Source organism: Pseudorca crassidens, chromosome 3 (assembly GCF_039906515.1).
Source record: "Pseudorca crassidens isolate mPseCra1 chromosome 3, mPseCra1.hap1, whole genome shotgun sequence".
NCBI lineage: Eukaryota > Metazoa > Chordata > Mammalia > Artiodactyla > Delphinidae > Pseudorca > Pseudorca crassidens.
The window spans coordinates 134883748-134902465 of NC_090298.1; the positions used below are offsets into that span (position 1 = coordinate 134883748).

At 38.0% G+C, this 18718-nt stretch overlaps 1 pseudogene; it reads right to left on the minus strand.

Moving 5' to 3' along the window:
• The window catches only part of LOC137221949 (UDP-N-acetylglucosamine--peptide N-acetylglucosaminyltransferase 110 kDa subunit pseudogene), a 32699-nt pseudogene extending 15293 nt beyond the window's left edge, over positions 1–17406 (minus strand).
• Between the last annotated feature and the right edge of the window lie 1312 nt (positions 17407–18718).

An 18718-nucleotide genomic window follows, 5' to 3' on the forward strand; every position in this document is an offset into this window, starting at 1 on the left:
TGGGGCGAGTGGGGGTTACTCTATATTGTGGTGTGCGGGCTCCTCATTGCTGTGGCTTCTCTCGTTGCGGAGCATGGGCTCTAGGCGCTGGGGTTTCAGTGGTTGTGGCACGCGGGCTTCAGTAGTTGTGGCTCATTGGCCCTAGAGCACAGGCTCAACAGTTGTGGCGCACGGGCTTAGTTGCTCCGCGGCATGTGGGATCTTCCCAGATCAGGGCCCGAACCCATGTCCCCTGCACTGGCAGGAGGATTCCCAACCACTGTGCCACCAGGGAAGTCCCCACACAGAGAATCTTAAGGTCAAAACATACAACTCGATTAACTACACGTCCTCCTGTTCACATTTCCCTCATCTTTTCTTCATCTTCTACGTTTCCTTGGCCCTGTTTATATTAAGTGCTTTTGCCATTATATTTGATTGTCTGTATTCCGGTGAGTTACCACAATGCTTTATGAGACACGGTAGGATATAAATGCATTTAAGTTATATATATATTTATATATATATATATATATATATATATATATGTAGTTTGCTTGAGTGCAGTGTTTTTTGTTTTCTGTACTGAATTCATTAGCATGGGTCGGTATAAAATTTAGCATAGGTCAATATGTAATTTGTAAACTAATAAGGTCTTAAAAGTGAGGAATTAAGTCTTTTAAATTTAATTATTTATTGTAAAGAGCAGAATAGCATACATAAACAGGTGCTTAAGGAAAACTTGTATTCTAATATGGAACTCTCATGAACACCTTTTTTTTTTTCTTCTAACGGTATGATAGTAGGCCATTTGATTATTTTTATGGCTTTAACTTTAGAACAATGAAATATTCGTAAATTTTAAAAAGTATTTTTCTTTATTTGATGCGGGTGGGATACTGGAGAAATGAAAGGTCAAACACCTATTGAGGAATCCATACTTGTCTATATATTGTGTACTTTTATTTCAATAACTGATTTAAAATTCCTAAAAGGATGCTGTAATAAGTTATTATGCCATTTTACAGACTGAATTAAGTGAATTTCAGGGAGGTATGAAACTTGCCTAAGGCTATCCAGCTGCCAAGCGGTAGCAGTGAGAATTAAATCCAGGTATACCTATCGCCAAAGTTTCTGCTCATCTCTTTACATCATCCACTTTTAATAGCCAATGCTTTCCTGCTTACAAATATGACTGAGGTTTCCAGATAGTCAACATTCCTTTGTAATCAGATAGAAAACTTACTGTTGATTCTCTAAAGACATATTCCTTTTCCATTAAGTGACTTTAGTTGTTCAAATAATACTTCCAGACAGTAGTAATCATACAGTTGGAGAGTAAGAACAGAACTCAGGGATGTGTCTAGCAGTCAGTAAAGACCAACTGGGCTCACTTATGATATTTATGGTCATTTCCTCTAGACTAACATAATCTGATTAATAAGACCCTAATGATTCACAGTACTGCCCTTGCCTGATTGTTTGTTCTTCTCCCTCTATCACTCTCTCTTTCCCTATATTATTATTATTATTGGCAATTTTTGGTGAATTAAATGCAGGGATTAGTATTCAGGAGTACTCATCACAAAAGCAGAGAATCTCAGCTCACACCAAAGGAAGAAAATAGAGAAAAAGTATAAATTATATGAATACACACACATACATACATGTGCCAACTATCTGTTGCACTTCTCCAAAATCTATTCAGTATCTGCACATTTACCGTATATTAGCAGTAAGACCAGAAATGAGCGTAACGCTCTGTTTACAAGGCACAGCAAACAGACCCAAATATGGAAATTACTAGCAATGAGAATGGGGAAGAAAAGACTACAACAAGGAATGTAGATGATATTTTTGTTTCCTAGCTATGATGCCAAATATTGAACTTTCAACTTGAGACAAGGAGGCCATAAAAAGTTGTATTAGTTTCCTAGAGCTGCCATGACAAAGTACCAGAGACTGAGGAGGTTAAACAACAGAAATTTACTCACTCACAGGTCTAGAGGCTAGAAATCTGACATAAGGTGTCAGCAGGATTGATTTCTTCTCAAGTATCTCTTCTTGGTTTGTAGATGCCATGTTTTCCTTTTGTCTTCATATGGTCTTCTCTCTGTGCATGTCTGTGTCCTACTATTTTCTTTTTATAAGGACACCAGTCATATTGGATTAGAGCCCACCCATTTGACCTCATTTGACCTCAGTTACCTACTTAAGGGCCTTATCTCCAAATACAGTCATATTACGAGGTATTGGGGGTTAAGACTTCCACATATTAACTTGAGCAGGACACAATTCAGCTGATAATAGAAGATAAGAGTAATTTAAGCAAGTAAGTAACTATTGTTTACAGTGAGTTGCTTAAGGATATGAATTTACTCAAGAAAAACAAGAAGAAATTACATAACACTGTACGTTATACAAAGATATTAAATTAATCATCATAACATCCTGTGAGATGGGCATTAAATTAGACTAAGCAAGATGAAGCAACTTATCCAGAATTGTATAGTTGGTACTTTCCAGAATATAAACCAGGTATTTTCCCAGTTCCATTCTATGTTATATATTCATTTCATTAGTTGAAATGAATTTTGAGTCTTCATTTTGCTTAGTTTCTGAAGTTACATGGGGATAGAATGGAGTTGGATATTTTCAGTGACATTCACACATGGGGAAGGAAATTGAGTCCAGAAGCTTCAGCAATGTTTCCATGGAGAGCACTAACAACAGAACCAGAAACACCGTTATCCTTTTGGTTCAGTGATCTTTCCTGAAGCACTACAAGAATCAATTTTAAGAAGCCCAGTGTTTTCCAAACTTTCACCAATGGGCTCTGTAGGGTCCTCTAACAGTATCTAAGAGACTGACTAGTTTCACATCCCAAGCCACTTAAGACAAGGAGTTCTGATTGTTCTCTGTGAGGAAATCAAGTGACAATCATAGCTGGTGATTCAGGATAGTTTCTTCAGGGCCCAGGCAAAACCTAATACACAGTAATAATCATTGTTAACTGCATCTTTGACAAGGGTTAATCAGGTATCAAAGAGGTCTATAAATTGGGAGAAATTATGATCAAAGAGAAACATAGACCACAGATATTTAATTAATGCTCAATTTTTTATGAGTTTAACTTCGGTTAACCTTATTTTCCTTCATCTAGACAATTTCCAATTCGCCTCCACAAAGAGACCAGAATAACCACCTTCCAATACAAGATTTATTGTGTTGCTTTAATTTAAAGCATACAGTGACTTCTACATTCACTCCACCAAGTTTTGCCAGGAGAGAAAAGGAGACGTGATATTTTGTCTTGAATTAGATATGCCACCATACTTGACTTAGCTCATCCTACTGGAAGCACTTTGAGGGCAGATTCTACAGTCTTGTCTTACATCCTCTACGGAATCAAGCCAAGGGAATCACACACAGTTACAGCTGGAAAAACATTTGTTCTGGGTTAATACTTTTAGCCTTTACCACCAAGACTTTATCACCAAGAACTACCTTTACAGTCTCTAAACAGGAGACCTTCTTGCCTTCCCTTTTCATATTGACTAGGAAGGTAAAGGGAAAAACTGAGAAGTACCCAAAGTCAGCTAGCAGCAAGCACAGATAAATCATCTGTGGAGATATTGTTTCTTTCAAAAGATATAAACATAAGAGGAAGTCCTAATGTTTGAAGCAACTGTGCATAATAAAATTCTATGAAAACCTAGGAATCCAGATGCAGATCAGTAACATATTGGTTAAATAAGCTGTTATGTTCATGCAATGCACAAGTGTACATACATTAAGAAGAACGAGATACTCTTTTCTATGAGATTCTCTTTTCACTGAACTCATCAGTGCTGCAAAAACAATGTTACATAATACTTTTTCTTTAACATTATATCAGGCATCCTCATCTTGTCCTGCATTTATTGCCAGTGTTACTAAAGTTTATCACTTACCTCTTTCTCTTTTAGACATATAATTTCTTCTTATTTTGGAAGCATTCATCAATCCCTATTTTACTCTTTCTTTTAAATTACAAATGTATATTGAATTTTATAAAATATCTTTTGGGGGATATTTCAAGTGATTGTATACTTTTGCTCTCCTTTGACCTTGTTATATGGTAAATTATATTTTGTTATTTTATATTCTGCTATTTATTATACATTGTATTCTGTTTACTAATGACATTTATTATATTATAATTACATTATTTTTAAGGTAGCATTTTGTTTTAGATAGACAAAACAACCAGTGGAATAGGAAGCATCTTAAAATTAGATGCAAGAGCATAAGGGAATTGAGATTAAAATAAAATTCACGTTTTGGATCAGCAGCAAAAATTATTCAACCAAAGTGGGAAAATATGGCTATCATAGAATTACTAAATTCTAGATACAGCAACTAGTGAAAAGTTAAAAAATAATGAAAGTGTAAAAGTATCAGAAACCTGGGAGACTTGAAATAAATTATTCATGAGGAATACCTTTCTAAGATACAAAGAAAAAGGATACATTTAATTATATAAGAATTAAAATTTTCCTCATGGCAAAATGCACTACAAAGGTCAGTAAACAAGCAAAAGAAATTGGGAAATATATTTAGAAATGGATATGCCTTCTTTACAACTTCTGAGAGAAGCACATGTTTCTTTTTCTTTTAACCTGTTATGTGGGTATTAATCTATAATGTAAGTGCATGGTTCCTTTCCTTTAACCTGTAATGTGAGATTTAATCTATATGGTAAGTGCATGGTTCCTTTCCTTTCATCTGTAATGTGAGTGTCAACATGGGGCACTGTTTCCAAGCACAGACTTTGGATGTTCCTGTACTGGTCCCGTCACTGACCATCCACAAAAACTTACAAATGTTGCTTTACTTTCCTGGGGGTTAGAGTCTTAGCTAAGAAATGCAACCAAAATAGAACTTTCCCCCAGGGATGATAGAAGGTTTAAAGGAGTAAATATGTAAGTGACTTGGCACAGTGCCTAGTACAAGAGAGATCAATATAAGTACTTACCAATTTTTTAAAGAGACAGAGGAAAGAAATAAAATGTGGTGATTTCAATCTATTGATATATATTCTTGACATTAAACTACCTTTTCATTCATTGGATGACCTAACTTGCTCGTGCTTTTTCTTACTCTAGTGAACTTGGGTAGCTAATATCATAGTTTAAAATTTTTCCTTTTATATTTACAAGTAAATTTGACCTGTAAATTTCTTTTTCCTTACAGTCCTAATCTATTTTCAGGATTAGGATTATACAGACTTCATAAGATGAATAAAGGAGCATTCTTCCTTTGCTACTCCCTAGAAGTTTTTCTTTGTTAATATTGATGTTATCTGTTTAACAGAAGTTGGATAGAATTCACCTCCCAAATGATCTGGCCGGGTCTGGTATTTTCTTGGTGAAAGCTTGTAAACTATTGACTTAATTCCTTTACTGGTGCAAGAACTCCAGCTACAAATTTCCTCTTGTGTAAGTTTTGGTAAACTTTAGGAGCTAGGAAATTGTCCACTTTACAGAAATGTTCAAATTTACTGGCATTTCATATATTCTCTGTTTGTACTCTCTGCTATAACATTGTCCTGATTCTTTCTGTATATTGTTTACTTACGTTTTGGTTTTGCTTAATCAAAGTTTGTTTTTTTAAATCTTTTCAAAGAATATTCTTTTGACTTACTAAATCACCTCAATTTTATACTTTTTTCTGTTTTATTAAGTTCTGCTCATATCTTTATTGTCTATTTTTCTATATTCTCAGGGTTTATTGTTTTACTCTTCTGATGTCAATTAAAACACTTGGTTATTAATTTTAATAAATCTTTTGACTTATAAATAGTTGAACTTTTTGAAGGTTCCAGCTTAGTTGTACGTATCTAAGGGTCAGCTCCTCCTCATAGTTGCTGGCCTAAGGCTTAGTTCATCCTATAGCCATGTATATATTGACATTTTTTCCCCTCGACTTTCTGTGTTTTGTTACTTCTCACTTCTCTTTGCAGAGAAGCCCTTTGAAATACCCTTAACTTATTTTACAGCCAGTAAGTCTTTAAAATACTGTGTATTTTTTAAGATAAATCAACTTATATAATTAGGCAGGAAATCTGATCTGCCATATTTTTAAAAACAGCATAATTTCACTCTTCTCCACGATTAATCTGCTGTATTACACGACCTTCGAGTTTTTAGCTTTATCAATGACATGTACTTTAAAAATGTTTGAAAGATCCTACCCAGTCTTTTAAAACATCCTTGCTCCTTGTTTCAGTTCTAGTTTTATGTATATTTTCTGCCTGGCACCTGATTATTCCAACATCTGATGGATGGCCTTGCGAATCTAATTCTGCTTTTGATTGTTTTTGCTGATTCTCTCCACTTGTAGCTGATGTCTTCATTATTGTGTAAATTTAGATCATGAGCTCACGTTTAGCTAAACTTTATCTGTGGGAACGCTATAGGCCTGTGTTGAAGGTCTACCTCTCCAGAAAGGGTTTAGTTTTGTGTTTGCAATACCACCGATTTGGGAGCATTTTAAGTTCATTTCTTAGCTTCTGTTTGCAAGACCGCAAATAAATTTGCAACCCAAACACTGTGAACACAGATCTGCGGTTCAGAATTCTCAAGATTTCCTACCTGTTTCCTACCCAGAGCAGAGGCCAAGAGAATTTGCTCTTAGTCTCCCTTTGCCAGCAGATATGTTTTTCTCCTGGCACACCCTTTCATTAAAGGTGAAGCCAGGAATAGATAGCTTTAGTTCGAACTTCCCATCTAGGGAAGTTAGGGATGGAGTCTTACCTCTTGCCTCCCATGTGGTCATGGCCATTTAAAAACAAGTCTCTATACCAGGTGTGTCATTCAACTATGGCCTGTATTCCAAATCCAGACAGCTGCCTATTTTTTATGGCCTATGAGCTATGAATAATTTTCACGTTTTAACTGGTAACATTTTAAATGGTTACCTAAGTACCTAAATAATATCCTCAATTTTGCCTCTTTGGTCTACAAAGCCTAAAATATTTGCCATTTGGCCCCATAAAAACAGGATTTCCAGCTTCTGTTCTAAGCTATCAAGATCTTCAATCTACTCTTAATAGAGCTATAACTCTCATACATGGACCACCCTTCCTTCATGGGTCCTGGAAATTTCGATGGCACACTTCCAAAATCAACCACGTACTTAAAAATAAGTTGTGTACATTTAACCTAGCATACCTAACCCTTTTCTTTTAGGAGAGTTTTTCAAGTAATCTTGCCCACCGTATTCTTCAGAACTTCATTAATAATGGCAAAAAACTGGGCTTACCTGGTGGCGCAGTGGTTGAGAGTCCGCCTGCCGATGCAGGGGACATGGGTTCGTGGCCTGGTCCGGGAAGGTCCCACCTGCCGTGGAGCGGCTGGGCCCGTGAGCCATGGCCGCTGAGCCTGTGCGTCCGGAGCCTGTGCTCCGCAACGGGAGAGGCCACAACAGTGAGAGGCCTACGTACCAAAAAAACAAACAAACAAAAAACAAAAAATTAAAACAACTTAACATTCAACAAAAATGGGAAATGTTCATAACAATTATAGAAGCACATACAGTAGAAAACTATAAACTGTTATTGAAAGAGTGAGCCATAACCTTTTATTCTTAGAGAACTATGTTTATTTAGGTCCCTTTTGTTTAAATAAGTGTATTTCTGTGTATGTATGTATACAGTCATGTATTTATATACACATACAGTATTTGTATGATATATTTATATAAACATATGAAATACATACCTATACACATACCTTTGATTTATATTTGTATACATACACAGGAATATCATTATATATTACATATTTATAAACATTGAACTGAAAACTGGTAGTATACATATATATCGTGTATAAATGTGTGTCTACGTGCATGTGTAGAAAAGCGGGTTGAGAGAGATGGAAGCATGAGTTAGACAGGGTTCAAGATTTTAAAAGTAGTTATGTGTAGGTAGTGAGGTTAAGGCCCATTTGATTGAAAATATTGCATATTTTTACATCAATTGTTATGATGACCAGATTCCTATGTAAATAAAATTATAAATAGCTATACATACTCGTATGTGTAATGTATAACTAAAAGATATATAGTTTTATATATGTATTACATTTATATTATATGATACAATTATACTAATACATTATATATTGTGTTATATAGAATATATTAACTATAGTGTATTATATCAGATAATAATAATTATATATTTATATATTATGATATAATTGTTTTATAATCAATATTACAGGATATATCATTAATATTATGAACATATTAACCATAGAAATACATTTCATTACTCATATATTTTGTATATAATATATGCTAGGCAAAAATATATATTAATATAATACATAATTGTTATACACTAATATAAATATTAGTATATTACATTTATACATCAATATAATATTTAATATTGGTATATTTATATTATTTTTAATATATACATAGCTAATGCTCTTTAAAGCCATCTGCTACAAGTAGAATAAGACCAGAAGTATGGCCAAAGCAAATTGTAAAAATATTAGATTACTTATATTCATTTATATGTCATTTTCCTGGAATCTGCCTCTGGCTATTAGAGAGGACACACAGCAAAATCAACAAAAAGTGCCCAGGACATAAGATCCTTTCTTCATTGGAACCTCAATGGAAACACAGTGCTATTCAGTCTCCCTTCAAAGAGCCAAGAGCAAACCTTGAAGCACCCAGTAAAAGCCAATTCAAACAAAAAAGCTTTTCCACTTAAACTGGAAAACGTTAAGTTCCCAAGAGACCCCCTACATCAACCACTGAAGCTCATTTGGCAGTAAAAACAATAATGTTCACCGAACAACAAGAAACGCAAAACAATAGGTGTTTTACCAAAAACACAAAAAAGCAGCTAATTAGTGTCTTTCCTGTTTGAGAGAAGGGGGTGGGAAGTGGGCAGAAGACCTGATAGGAAAGATAAAAAGAAAAAGAAAAGGAAAATAAGTTTCCAGTTTGACACTCAAGCTGTCTTCTGCATCCACTTCGTCAAGACCACCAAGTCAATGTGGAGGCTTTTTCCTCCTTCCCTTTTCTTTTCATGAGACCGATCACAACCAGCACTGCAGATTCCATCCAATTAAGGAATGCTGTTGCCTACATGTGTGAATGAGCTGTGAGTAAAGTACTGAAGTAGAGGACACCGAAAGTGAAACGATTTCATGAATGTCCACGTGGCTGAGCAGCAAGTTAACCTTTCATAGATGTGCTAAAGAAGAAGAGTTGGGTTTTATTTTATTTACTTTTCCCTGGACTGTGTTGAATGACTATCATCGACAAGTTCAGGCTACTTTTTGCTGAGGATTAATGCACTGGGAGAGCTGAGAGAACACTCAACAGCAGAGCTGTCTTTTTCTTAACCAGTTCACCTTAGTTTCCCAAACTCTAAGTCTTTCCCTAATTCTTTCTCCTTTTTATTGTAGTAAAATGAACATAACACAAAATTCACCATTTTGATCATTTAACAATTCACTGTACCATTCAGTGGAATTTACTACTGTCACAATGTTGTGCAACTATCACCACTGTCCAACTACAAAACATCTTCATCACCCCAAGAGGAAACATACACCCATTTTGAGGAGTCATTCCCTATTCCCCTCTCTTCCAAACCCCTGGAAACCACTAATGTATAATATTTTCCGTGTGTATGGATTTGCCACTGCTGGACATTTCATATAAATGGAACCATACAATATAGAGCCTTTCGTGCCTGACTTCTTTCACTTAGTTGCATCCATGATGTAGCATGTATCAGTAATCCATTCACTTTTATGGCTGAATTCCCTGATCCTGTTTTCTTCATACTGTTTGAATACAAAATATAAAATAAGTTGAGAGTGAAGCTCTGTTTTAAGGGCACATCTACGAGGCCAATTCTTTTAAAAAAGGTGAAAAGGGAGATATTGTTGTGAAATGATAATCGTTGAGAAGCCTCAGCCAATTTGATAATGAAAAGTTTGGGAAATTTTGCAAAAAATTATCTGCTTTATATTAAAAGCCTTTTAAGCAAGGATTCAGGAGACTGTCTTTTTCTTGCTGGTAACTTAAAGGAGTCAGAAGGAAATAACTGCGCTTTAAAACAGATTTTGAACGGATTCTATTTATTCTTAATAGACGAATGGGAGTACAGGTAGTTCACATCCAATATGGACTCCCTGTCCAAACACTGTTTATCGTTTTAGCCACCACTATCGAATTATATTTCTTGAGAGTAAGGCAGCTCAATTCCTGCATATTACTTTTTTTTCCCTGCATATTACTTTTTAAAATTCATCTATCAAATTATCAAATTCATCAATCCATTAATACAGCATAAACAAGAGATGTTCATGTTTCAGTGCAGTTCAAATATCAGGTATAAAGAACCACCAGCAAGAAAAAGAATCCTATATCTCTTGCCAGAATGTGGTCAGCTCTGGGGTGCTTTGCTAGCTGAAACACACTTTCATTGTTAAGAGGATAGAGGCTGTTTAAGAGGGATGAGAGCCAAAAAATGTTAACTACGTGTATGTGTTAAGAACAGTGCTAGGTTATCTCATATTCTATATCAGCCAAGGCTCACCATTTTACATATGTGAGAAGCGAAGTTAAAAGTGTTTTAGTAGGGCTTCCCTGGTGGTGCAGTGGTTAAGAATCTGCCTGCCAGTGCAGGGCACGCGGGTTTGAGCCCTGGTCCGGGAAGCTCCCACATGCCACGGAGCAACTAAGAGCATGTGCCACAACTACTGAGCCTGCACTCTAGAGCCCGTGAACCACAACTACTGAAGCCCACACACCTAGACCCCGTGTTGAGCAACAAAGAGAAGCCACCACAATGAGAAGCCCGCGCACCGTAACAGAGTAGCCCCCGCTCACCGCAACTAGAGAAAGCCCGCGCATAGCAAGGAAGAGACAACGCAGCCAAAAATAAATAAATAAATAAATCTATTTTTTTAAAAAAGTGTTTTAGTAACTTACTAAAAGGCACGCAATCAGTAAATCTGAGCAAGAATTCAATCCCAAATCTGTCACACTGAAGTTTAAGCTAATACATGAGATTAATAAAAACAGCACTAAATTAAAAGTTCAGAGATATTTTTAATTTCATACTCTTTCACTAACACTCTTTGGAGATAAATCATTTCTTTTATATGGGCCTTAGTTTTCACAACTATAATAGTTGGAAGCTTGACTAGATGATCTGTATGTAGTCTTCCAATTCTAAAATGTTCCACTCATTTGGATTCCTACAATAATTGCCCTTGCAATACATGCATGCTGCCACCAAGCAGCCGTACAGACTATTAGTTCCTTTTATATCCCTAGTGGGGAGTGCATTTTGACATCAGACTTACCGGTCAATAGCACAACCTGTTACTATAACTATAAAATAACAAAATAATCTGGTATTATTTCCTGTAAAGCAGAAGCTTTACATTGCCTGTGAATCATATCAGAACCACCTGTAGGTTTGTTTGGTTGTGTTTTAACATCTTTATTGGAGTATAATTGCTTTACAATGGTGTGTTAGTTTCTGCTTTATAACATCTGTAGGCTTTTAAACATAGAGGAAATCCATAACCCATTGAATGAGAATCTTCAGAGACAGGACATGGGCATCTGGATTTTTGGGCTCCCATCATCCGTATATTTTATTTTATTTTATTTTTTGCCTATGTACAATATTTGTCACATCCTCTTGAATCTTTAAATGTTTCTTTTTGTTTTAAAATTTTAGAATATTCCATAATCTTCACCTACTTTTCATAAGGTGTTATCTGTTATGTTTATTCGATCTTGTGCTTCTCCTGGTTGTCTTCTTTTTTTCCTTTTTTTTTGGCGGGGGGGATACCTGCCTCATGGCTTGCAGGATCTTAGTTCCCTGACCGGGAATTGGACCCCAGGGCCCCAGCAGTGAAAGCGCCAAGTTCTAACCACTGGACCACCAGGGAAGTCCCAAGACTTCTGTTTTAAATGACTTTTTTTCCCACTCTAATTCATTCCTGGAATCAGTTTCATGTTTGAACATTAAACCAACCTTGCATTACTACACTAAAGCTACTTTGATTGTGATATATGATTGTTTTACATACCATGGATACAGTTTGTGCTTCTGTTTACACATTTTGCATGCATGTTCAAAAGAGAAACTGGCCTGTGATTCTATTCTTGTAATATTCTTTTTAGTTTTGATCTGAAGCTTATGTTGGCCTTATAAATATTTTGAGCAATATATACTTTTCTGTTTCCTGGAACATTTTTATGTAAGATTACCAATATTTCTTCCCTAAATATTTGGAAGAATTTACTTGGAAAGCCATTTATCCCTGGAAAGCATTTTCTGTAAAGGTACTTAATTATACAAACAACTTTTGCAGTAGATATAGGTTTTTGAGATATGTTTTCTTTCTTGAGTTAGTCTTGTTAGCTTGCATTTTTAAAGAATTTGTCATTTTCGATGAATTTTCAAATTTATAAATATAAAATTATCATAATTTAAACAGCTTTATTGGGATGTAATTTACATACCATAATTTCAACACTTTAATGTATACAATTCAGTGGTGCTCAGTGTAACCACTAAAAGACTTGTGTAAGCATCACAACAATCCAATTGTAGATTTCTGTCCCCCCACAAAAAACCCATTACACATTAACAAGCTTTTTTCAATCTCCTCAGCCCTCTCAGCCCTAGGCAACCACTCATCTACTTCCTGTCTCTACAGATTTGCTATTCTGGGCATTTCATATAAATGGGACCGTACAATATGTGATCTTTTGTGAGTGGCTGCTTTTACTTTACATAATGCTTTCATGGTTCATCCATGTTGTAAAATGGATCAGTAGATCATTCCTTTCCATAGCTGAATGCTATTCTATTGTATGGATATTCCACATTTTGTTTATTCATTTATCCAGTTGTCATCTGAATTATTTCTACCTTTTGTTTTTAGAAATATGCTTCTATGAACATTCACGTACAAGCTTTCGTGCAGACATAAGTTTTTATTTCTCTTAGGTATATATTTAGTAGTGGAACTGCTGGGTCATAGGGTAACTCTATGTTTAACACTTGCAGGAACTCTCAAGCTGTTTTGTAAAATGGCCGCACCATTTTACATTCCCACCAGCAATGTATGTGGGTTTCAATCTCTTCTCTTACAGCCTAGCATGTCATCTATGCTGGAAAACGTTTCACATGTAGTTGAGCAGGATGAGTATTTTACTGTTTGGTTGAGTGTTCTGTAAACATTTATTAGGTCTTGTTAATTCATAGTCTTGTCCAAGTCTTCTATAGCGTTGTTGATCTTCTGCCTAACTATTCTATCCATTATTGACTGTGGAGTACTGAAGCCTCTACCTAATGTTGTGCAATTATCTATTTCTTCCTTCAATTCTTCATGGATTTTGGTATTTTCTTCTTCGTGTATTTTGGTTTTACCTTATTCAGGGCAAATATGTTAAAGATTTTTGTATCTTCCCTTTCTTTATCATAAAACGTCCTTTTCATATCTAGTAACTTTTTTGTTTGTTTTAAAGTCTATTTTTTCTGGTATTAGCATAGCCACTTCAGCAATGCTTACGGTTGCTATTTGCATGATATATATTTTTTCATCCTTTTACTTTGTACACATTAGACTTTTGAATCCAAGCAGTGTCTCCTATGGAAAACATTTTTTAATACCCAGTTCGACAATATCTGCCTTTTGATTGTACTGATTAATTCATTTACATTTAGTTTTTATTATTGATATGGTAGGGTTTATTTATGTCTATCATTTTACCTTTGGTTTTCTACATGTCTCATGTTTTTGCTTTTTTGTTGTTGTTCCTCCATTTTCCTTTTACAGTAAGTAGATATTTTCTACTGTAACATGTAATTCCTTTAATGATTTTTAACCACATTGTCTGACTAATGGCTGCACTAGGGCTTATGTAATACATCTCAGAATCTCTTCAGATTTTTACTAGGTTCATTCCAGATAGAAACAGAAACTGTACTTTTATAGAGCTGTATGCTTTCCCCTCTTTTTTGTTTTTATTACATTTATATATGTTACATACTTAACAACATATTATTATAATAATTACTTCTCACAAGCTTATTTTTTCAAAGAGATAGAGAAGAAAGTTGAGCAAATAAATATTTTTGAGTTTGTCGGGTTAATCTATTTACCATTTCTGGTTCTCTTCCTTTCTTCCTGCGGATTCAGCTTATGATCTACTGTCATTTTTATTCTAACACCGCTTTGTTCTCACTGCCTTCATTGTGCCATATCATCAAATATATGATATTTTTTTATGTTATATAGAGAACAATCCAAATATAGTCATATTGTTTAGGCACTTACCTTTTAAATTAGTTAAGAGAAGAAAGGAGAAGAAATTTGAAATTACAGTATCTTTTATAATTCCCTACACAACTGCTCTAGTCAGCATTCTTTGTTTCGTTTTTATGGCTTGAGTTACTGTCTGCTATCATTTGAAGAACTTCCACTAGTATTGCTTGTGAAGCCCATCTGCTAACAATGAACTCACTCAGTTTCTTTTTCTCTTTCTGAGTTATGGTGAAGTATTGACAATAAGTTGTGGAGTGGTAGGAAAAACTAAAATGAGATGTGCTGAATGATGTATGTTTCACTGAAGTGTCTTGGTCAAATTCTAATGATTTATGATAGAAATCACATAAAGCAAGCATCACAATTCTCCAGGAATGTTCTGTAGAATGCTAATGTTAATGATGAATATGTGATCCCAAATCTTTCACTTGTATTGAGCTTATCTCATTAATTCTTCTCCCAACAATGCCATAACTAGAGTTGAGTTCTAAAGTGTACCTTCCTCTTTTCCAATAGAAATGGTCCCACAATTTCAGAAAGTTCTCAAAGGTGAAAAAGTGCACACGGCGTTTATCACGTTTGCAAATGCCAATGAAAATGCTAAGGTAACACTGTCCAAAATGCAATATTCTTCTGTGAGGGCACCCAACTTTAAACAAATACACATATTCTAAATACACCTTAGATCTGTGACATGTTTTGGCCAATGAAGTGTGAGCAGACATGATGGCCTTCAATGAGCAGCAGAGGCCTTAAATGGGCTTGTGCAGTTGGGCTCACCTCTTATGGTTCAGTGAACTTTGTGAGAAGACAGGGCCTGGGAGCTGTGGCCTCACAGTTGGGCTCCAGAGGAAGATGTGTGTTACAGACCTCAAACTGACCCCAAACACGAAGCAAAACCAGCCATCTAGAGGTCTGAAAGAGAGCCACTGCAGCTAGCCAATAGGTCCAAGAAAAATAAATTCTTGTTTATGGAACTGAGTTTTGGGTCGATTTGTTCCAAAGCATTATCACAGCAAGAGCTGACTAACACAACGTCCTCCAAATCATTGTTATGTAAATGGCTGCCACCATGCCTACAAGTAAGGCAATTGTGTACTCAAATTGTGAGAGTTCTTGAACTCTTGGTGCCTCTCCAACACAATGTACATGGCTAAATTTCCACAAATAAGTTCACTAATATACCACAAAGATCTCCCTAAGCTGTTATTAAATGTAATGCAAAGTTCTTTCTTTTCATTTTCTGCTTCTACATAGTTAAAATGCTTTTTATCAATGTAAAATGGCTCTTACCTTTTGGCTTCTGTCGTGAGAGTCTTTTGAACTCTGAAACACTGTAGGATATCACCTATAAATGCAATCTAAAACATACAACAATTGAACGAATATAACAAAAAAGAAGGAGAGTCACCGATATAGAGAACAAACTAATGGTTGCCAGTGCGGAGGGGGAGGAGGGGGCAATACAGGGGTGGGGAAGTGAGAGATGTAAACTACTGGGTGTATGACAGGCTCAAGGATGTACTGTACAACACAGGGAATATAGCCAATATTTGGTAATAACTGTAAATGTAAAGCAACCTTTAAAAAGGATATAAAAATTTTTTAAAAAGAAATCATACTTAAAATTCGAAACAATTTAAATGTCCATCAACAGGAAAATGCACATATAAATTATTGTATTTCCTTACATGGGAATCCTACGTAGTGAGGAAAGTACATGAACTAGACAGATCTTTACGTGTCAGCATGGATGAACCTAGCAAAGATAACACTAAATAAAGCAAGTAACAAGAGAAAACAAAATAGAATACGATATGCAGTTTAAGAATACTTAAACATGTAGCCTACATAGAAAGACATCCATGCCACTGATGGAGACCAAGTTCAGAAGAGTGGTTACCCAGGGTCAGCTGGGGAGTGGCTGTGCTTGGGAAAGTGGTCACACCAGGGACTCTTCAACAGGAATGCTAATGTTTCACTTCACACGCTGGCTGGAGGACGCAGGAGTGTCTGCGATGTTATAATGTGAGCACGCTGCATGTAAAAGCCATTGCTGACCACATCTAGGGGAACTGATGCGTGGGAGCTGGTAGTGGGTGGAGGCATCCAGAAGGTGGTGGTAGAAGAGGAACGTTGTACACGTAACGCCTAAGGCCTGACCAGAGGACGACCACTGCTCTAGAAACTGGACACAAATCCAACTTCTACGGCCAATCTTAGAAGACAAACTGAGGCATATTTACAATTTTAACACTTTATGTGCGCAAAAATAGATTCCATTCACGCACCACAAAGCGGAAGAGGTGAGGAGCACTCCAGCCACAGGAGCTGCAGAGATGTTTATTTTAAAAGGGCAGAAGCAAAGCAAGGAAACGAGTGATTTGCTATGGCTTTAACGCCTAGTTGGTGGTTTGTGACTGGGTGTCCTCAGCGGTGTTCGTCACCCTGAGGCGCCGACAGGCTTAGATTTGGGTTGGTTTAAGTAGGCGGCCGCATCGCTAGAGCCACCGCAGGCTAACGGCCTCCTTGCAGGGTTAATTTACTAACACCAATTGTCTGAGTCCTTCCTCTTACTCAGTCACTTCACTTCCTACGCCTCACTTTCTCTTCTCTAAAGTGGATATTCACTAGTAAATTCTCTGTGGAGGTGTCAGTACAAAACAAAGGGATTATTAGGAACCACGATCATGTCCTGAATGCACGGAACACGTCACCGTTTGCCAACCACCGTGTCAAGTCAGCAGAAACGACAGAAATTAAGAGCTCTCCGCAGAAATTCACACACCCGTGCACCAGGTAAGGAACCACAGGCAGACGTCCACTCAGCCTTTCCTGTGTCCCTCACGGAGTTCACGCTCTCTCCTGGGCGGGGCGAGCACAGACACTTAGCGGGAGTTTAACTACTTTTAAAATGCGCTGATACAACCATGTCTCACTTTTGTTTGGATCAGTCAGCAAACGCTTTTTGGAAACCCCAAATTCTCCACACCTCCTACCTTTCGCGCTGCCGTAGTCTCAAAGCTGCCGACACCGCTCCTCAGGCCGCGTCCACAAGGGAGGCGGGTCTGCGTGCTGCTCCTCAGGCCGCGTCGTCAAGGGAGGCGGGTCTGCGTGCGGACGCACGGCGAGCGCGCGGAAGTCCTCGAGCCCCGCCCCCACGGGCCCGCCCGGAGGCTTAAACCGCAACTGCTCGGCTCGGGAGGGCGTTGATGCCCGCGCCAACACCAGGCCGCGCGTGCGCTCCGGAGCGCGGCATGGAGGGCCCGGCCTAGCTTGGGCCCGTGGCCCTATGTCTTCGGGCCGCAGCCGCCGGGCGGTGGGCGCCCGAGGGGCCGGGAGGCGAGCCGGGACCCACAGGAGGGTGTGGGCATCCTGTCTGCAGCCAGCGTCCCCGAGGCCGCGCTCAGGCCATGAACACTCGGTGAAGCTGCGCCCGGACAGCGCGGCCGACTCCTTCTCGCGCTCTGAGGACCAGTGCGCGCTGCAGGACTCGGTGCCTCTGCCCTCCGTGCGGGCTTCCCTGAGGGAGGGCCTGCTGGACTTAACGCCGACCACCTCCGCGGGGTAGACTGGGCGCCGCTCCTGAGCACCCTCTGCCCCTGATCTGTATCCATAGCTTCTTCCAGCCACGGCTTGTCGAGACAGGTTTGTACTTCCCGCTTCCAGGGGCCCTCGTGTGGGCGGTGAGAAGCGAGGTTTTAAATGGTTAAAGGTGGAGGGTGGGCACTAGAACCGGTGCCCAGTGCCCGGGTGTGCCTGCACTAGATGGGGCGTGCGGCCTAGGACTCCTGCCAGCTCGGTGACCCCGGCCGAGTGCCTTAAGGCTTCAAGGTCTCAGTGTTCTCATCTGTAGCATGGGCTTCACAGGACCCAGCCTCTGTGGCGGTTACAAGGATGCACTGTGTTAATGCTTCTAGACTCTACAAAGTAGAACACTTAGCACAGTTTGGAGCATCGTTAATTGTTGCACAAATGTTACCTGGTCTGTGGAGTGACTTTGCCTGGTACACACCAAAGCGATTAGGAAATGGATATATTCCAGCTTCATTTCCTTTCCATTCAAACAGGGCTCAGGAAAAAAAAATTTTTTTCAATAGGTGTATCATATATAGTGGAAAGAGCAGCGGTGTGAAGGCAGCTTAGGGTTTGAATTCCAGGGCTGATGCTCTCTGTGGCCTGGACAGGTTTCTTTTGCACTACAATCCCCACACTTGTAAAATGACATTAAAAACCAGTCTTTCTGTGGGTTCTTAGAATTAATTAAGCAGGTTATGTGTGTAAAGTATCCTGGCACTTGAATGAGTTGTCAGAACCAAGGGCTGCTGGAGACGATGCTTCTGCCCTAGGTAATCTTGCCTTCT